The sequence below is a fragment of the Phoenix dactylifera genome, chromosome 5 (assembly GCF_051530095.1).
Source record: "Phoenix dactylifera cultivar Ajwa chromosome 5, Ajwa_hap1_PhDact_Kaust_v1.1, whole genome shotgun sequence".
Taxonomy (NCBI): domain Eukaryota; kingdom Viridiplantae; phylum Streptophyta; class Magnoliopsida; order Arecales; family Arecaceae; genus Phoenix; species Phoenix dactylifera.
The window spans coordinates 6,874,248-6,880,129 of record NC_143194.1 but is presented as its reverse complement, the minus strand read 5'-3'; the positions used below and the strand labels follow the sequence as shown (position 1 = coordinate 6,880,129).

The 5,882-nt window shown below is 46.7% G+C and overlaps 1 pseudogene across 1 annotated transcript; it reads right to left on the bottom strand.

Moving 5' to 3' along the window:
- Nucleotides 1–3,612: 3,612 nt before the first annotated feature.
- Nucleotides 3,613–5,487, bottom strand: LOC120109555 (3-ketoacyl-CoA synthase 6 pseudogene; annotated as a pseudogene). The gene has a single exon (XR_015986943.2). The product of XR_015986943.2 is annotated as a 3-ketoacyl-CoA synthase 6 pseudogene (transcript).
- Between the last annotated feature and the right edge of the window lie 395 nt (nucleotides 5,488–5,882).

Genomic DNA, 5,882 nt, shown 5'->3' with positions numbered 1-5,882 from the left:
TTTTCAGCTTGCTCTAAAGATTGAACTAAAAATCTATTCATTCTTTGTTCACATGCAAGGTGAGAATAGGTAGATCCATTGATTCTTCAATGCAGCAACAATATGATCAAATCTAGTGGACAATCTTTTTAGAATTTTTTCAACAATCTTCCTCTCTTGAATGGTATCACCATGACTTCTAATTTGATGGAAAAGAAATCTTTTATCATTTCATGATCCTTCATTGCTAAATTATCGAATTCTCTCCATAAGGATTTAAGCTTAATAGAAACAACTTTATCGGTGCCCTGAAACTCCTTTTTTCAGAATTTCCTTTGCATCTTTAGATTTATTTGCACCCATAATTTCTAGAAAAAATAGTTTTGTTTACCCCTTGCTGAATTATAAGTAAAGCTCTTGCATCTCTTCTTTTGTTCTCTTTGTACACCCTTTGCTTTGCTTGAGTCTATGATGTAAATACTTCTTGATTTGCTGGTTCTTCATAGCCACTTTCAACTAAGTCCCACAAATCTTCTAAGATGGAGAGAGTTCTCATTTGCATGCTCTAGAAATTTATAGCTCTCACTGTCAAAAACTAGTGCTGGGCTTTGCATGTAGTTGAAGGTAGTGTTGTTTGTACTTGGTACTAGTAGGGCCGGCCCAACCCATAGGCAACTTAGGCGGTCGCCTAAAGCCCCGTTTCAAAAGAAAGCCTACTGCAAAGAGAACGAGAAGTTGAAATAAAATGAATACCAGAGAGGGAAGGAGAGGAGGGTCGCTTCTTCGGAAGGGATTCCCGCTGAGAGAGGGTCTAGAGCTGCTGGTCAAGCTTCTGAAGCGCTTCCCAGGCCTTCTCCTGGTCGATTTCGAACTGGCTTTTTTCTTTCTCTCTGACACTAGTCGGAGGAGGAGAAACACACAAGGAGGAGGACCACCACAAGAAAGAGGAAGAGCACAAGGAGAGCATCGTCGAATAGATCAAGGAGAAGATCCACAGTGGAGATGAGCATGGCAAGAAGAAAGAGAAAAAGAAGGAGGAGAAGAAGAAGCATGGCGAGGGCCACAACGGCCACAACAGCAGCAGCGACAGTGACTAGATCCGCATATTATAAAGTATGATTATTTCTCCTTTTTTCTGTGTTCAATTTCAGTACGTCAAAACTACATACTTTCTTTGATTTGTTTTCTTTCCCTTTCTCCCTCATATCTTTTGTAAGATCCGTGATAAAGTTATTCATTTTTGTTGTAATGCCCAGTAGATTTAGTTTTTACTTTCATTTGAGTACCATGACGAAATTGTCTACCATCTGTTTGTTATAATGTCCAGTAGACTTATATTTGTTGTAATACCCAGTAGATTTAGTTTTTACTTTCATTTTAAGTACCATGACTGAGTTGCCTACCATCTATTTGTTATAATGACCAGTAGATTTATATTTGTTGTAGTTGTAATGTCCACTAGATTTAGTTATTATTTTCATTTTAAGTACGATGGCTGAGTTGTCTACTATCTGTTTGTTATAATGCCCAATAAATTTATCTTTGTTGTAATGTCCGGTAGATTTAATTTTTACTTTCATTTTGAGTACCATGACTGAGTTGTCTACCATATTTTTGTTATAATGCCCAATAGATTTATGATTGTTCTTCCTTTTTTCCTTTTTTACCTTCGTTCTTCAATTTTTTCCTTTCCCTGCTGCTCTGGTGCCTGGTGGGCTCTAACACCCAGATCAGGAAGTTTTCTCCTTGGAATCCTTCTATTGTTACCCATCAATTTGTTTCTGTTAGAGTTTTCAATTTGGTTAATGCCAGAGTTTTCGGTGGGATACTTTTCTCTTCTCCAAAGTGGAGCTTTATTACTTTTTTTTAAATAAAATGGTGTTAGTCTGCAATGGGTTTATAATTTCTAGGAGACATCTTGGGTTGCACACGTTTCTGGTGATAGCTAATGGGATAGCTGCAGGTTATAGTCTAATTCAGGGAGTGAGGTGTGTGGTGAGCATGATAAAAGGGAGTGTTCTCTTCAACGAGGCCTTGGTTTGGGCTATCTTCTCATGTGATCAGGTATGTTGTAAATTCTTTGGGCAGGGCCTATTCACATACATTGGAAAGCATTTGTGGTGCAGATGAATGCATACATAGCTAGGTTGTCAAAGGGTGCTAAAAGGTTTAGATTTCTAAACACTAATAGCTAAGCATAAATAGGCCCTATTCTCATAGATTTTCACTACATGTAAATACTGATTTTGGAACATCTAATAGCTATTATTTTTAAATATATTTTGCACTTATTAAAATTTTTTCATCATTTTCAAAAAAAAAAAAAAAGTCTTAGTGAGTTTGCCTTGGCCTCCAAATGCATTTGTTCGTCCTTGGGTGCTAGAATTTGTTGCCATAGCGTTGGTTCGTCCTTGGGTGCTAGAATTTGTTGCCATAGCGGAATTGAATCGAGAAGCAGGATTTGGATAGAAAATACAAGATGGAGTTTGGAGGGCTTTGGATTAGAACAAGAAGAGAGAACCTAGTTCTAGCACCAATTTTGTTGGGTATAAAAAAAAAGATACAGAGAATAAGATGCAAGAAGGAGAACTTTGTAGTGCAAAACGGAGAGGATTTTCATTTATAGTAGAGCCGTACAAGTAGAGATGGGCATTAGGCCGGGTCGCCCATGGCCCAGCACGGCCCGGCACGAAGCGGGCCGATAACGGGCCGTGCTAGGCACGGCTCATAAAAGGGGGTCGGGCTGGGTTAAGGATTTCTGGCCCGCGTGCCGAGCCCGACACGGCCCATAAGGGTCTGGGCTGGCACGAATCGTGGGCTAAGCACGGCACGGCCCGTGGGCCAGCCCGGAATGGCCCATAAGGGGCAAAATGCCCCTCAAATTAGCCGTTTTCTGGCTGTTGGGAGGGGCAAAATGGGTAAAAAGCCACAAATAGCCGTTATGGGCCAAAAAAATAGACGTTATGGGCCACCCATAACGCTATTTTTTTTTTGGACAGACGGGTCGTGCCAGGCACGACCCGTGCCAGGCACGATCCGTGTCGGGCCCGACATGGCCCGCCACCCTATGGGCCTAGGGTTGTGCCGGGCTTAGCCTTTAGGTTAAGCGGGCCGGGCCAGGCACGGCCTGTTTGGTCTGTGGCCCAGTTGGCCTGGGCTGGGCATTGGGCTGCGCCCGGCGCAGCCCGATGCCCATCTCTGCGGCCCGGCCCAGCTCGATGCCCATCTCTGCTTACAAGAGCCTCTCAATAGCTTATCGATGCCAAGACACTTGTCATGACTTATAGGCTACCATTTATGAATATAAAGTTAACTTTTTTTTTTGAGGGTAGCTGTTCCTATTGGCCTTTTTTTCATCGTGAAATGTTTGATGCGGATAGAAATTTTGCTTATATTTTATTCAATCTATGGATAACTCTACGTGTGAGTATATCATTTCAGTGCCATTTTAGTGGCAGCGGATCAGATAGTACTTTCAACGGATATGTGGACGGAGAGTATCCGGTTCTCAATATTTAATTGATGCCCGGATGTTTTGAATCTGGACTGCCTCGGTGAAAGAAAAGCTACGTTTCCATGTGCTGCCATCTTGGTGGCATAAAAGTGACTTTTTGATCCTGACATGAGTCCTTGTTTACTTTAATAGCTGTTTGACTTCCCAGAATATTAAATAACAGAATTACATTACTTTCAAACTTGCAAATATTAATTATAAGTTTACAGAATTACAAATTAAATTCAAACAACATTTATAATGGATGTGACTGCAGGCGAATTAAACATGCTGCTAATCAGCCCCCTCATGGAGCCAAACACCGCCTTCTTCGATTACAAATCGAGCAACGTTGGTCCTGAAAGCATTAACGCTTCTATCCGTCTTAACAGAAGGAAGAAATATTCTACAGCAGCTTCACCACCTCCGGGATGTGGACAGGATAGCGGTGGATGGAGCTGGACCAGGGCCCGTCCACCGGCGTCGTGATTGTCCTGAGGCACTTCCACACCGCGCTGTTGCACTTGAATCCACTGCCGAAGCCGATCATCCACACCCGGTCGCCGCGCCGCATCCGGCCTTTTGCCTCGATATAGTTGAGCTCGTACCAGAGGGAGCTGCTTGACGTGTTGCCGAAGCGGTGCAGCGCCATGCGCGACGCCTCCACGTGCTCCGCCGACAGGTCCAAGCTCTTCTGCAGCTCGTCAATCACTGCCCGCCCCCCGGCATGGATGCAGAAGTGCTCGAAGGCCCGCTTGAAATCCGGAATGTATGGTTTAAACGCCGGATTTATAATCTTCCGGCCGATGAGGCTGAGAAGGAAACGTAGCTGCTCGGAGGCCGGCAGAACGAGGGGCCCGATGGTGGTGATGTTGTCCTTGAGCGCATCGCCGGCGACAGCCATCAGGTCTTTGGAGAGATTGATCCCTGAGTTGCACTCGTCGTCTTCCTCCTCGTAGACACAGTGGTAGGAACGGTCATCGGCACCTTTGTGCGTGCGGACGACGCGGACGAGGCGGTACTTTGCGCGGGCGCGCTCACGGCGGCGGTTCGAGAGGAGCACCGCGGAGCAGCCCATGCGAAAGAGGCAGTTTGGGAGGAGCATCGACCGCCGATTGCCCATGTAGTAGTTGGGGGTGATGATCTCCGTCGACACCACGAGGGCATACGAGTTGCGGCGTACCTGGAGGAGGTCCCGCGCGAGGTCGATGGAGATCAGCCCCGCACTGCAGCCCATGCCGGAGAGGTTGAAGCTGACGATGTTGCTCCGGAGCTTGTACTTGTTGATGACCATGGCGGAGAGGGACGGCGTCGGCGAGAAGAGACTGCAGTTGACGACGAGGATGTCGATGTCCTTGGGATTCAGACCGGTCTTGGCGAAGAGCTCGTCGACGGCAGAGAATATGACGAGGCTGGCCTCGGCGCGGGAGGCCTCCATGCTGCCCTGTGGGGGTATGTAGTGGTTCGCGGGTGGGAGGCATGTCTCCTCGCCGAGGCCGGACCTTTCGAGGATCCTCAGCTGGAACCGGACGCTCTTCTCGTCGAAGAATGGTATTTGCCGCGCATGCTCCATGAACGTGGAGAACGGCACACGGCAAGTCTGGGATGGCCGGAAGCAGGCGTAGTCGACGAGGTAGATCGGGCGTGGCCGCGACATGAAGTAGAAAGTGGCGACCATGACGGCGAGGAAGCCGAAGCACAGGAGCTGGACATGGTCGAAATGGAGCGAGCTCCACAAAGAGAGGATCTGTTCGGGGTCGAGACGGGCAAATTCCAGGAGGGCGGCAACTATGATGGGAATCAGGAGGAACGTCAAGATGTGGTTCGCCAGGTAATAGTAGCCAAGTTTCACATACCTGAGTTTGACCGACATAAGGAACAGTGGCAGTGGCTTAACCGGCATGTTGCTCTGGCTACCTGATAGTCTAGATTGGAGAAGAAACGGAGCGGATTGCTGAGCCTGGATTTGGGCTTTGGTGCGTGTATTTATCATTCGCTGGGGAACTAGTGACGATGAGGACGGCGTTTTAATGGCATCTTAGCAGCAATGAATGGTGGCAGATGGGTAGGTTTAGACGGTGGGACCTGCCATCATTAAAAACTATCAAGAGATGGTTGGCTTGTTTCTTTCGGCTAGCCGCTTCTCCTACGTAGATGAGTCGGCCTTCTCGTGATTGTAGTTTTTTGTGATCGTACAAGAGAGCTGCCATTCACCGCTGATCGATAGAAATTTCTATAGGCATGTGAATTCAGCTGTTTGGACCGCCACGCCGTTGGCTCCTGGATTCCATGCATTGATTAGCCTGCAATGACGTAGACTTTCGATGAAGTTTTCCCTTTTTTTACTTTGGACCTTGCCGGCATGGTGACGTCGATGCCGACTGTCAACTGTAGGAAAGCGCCGTCGGTA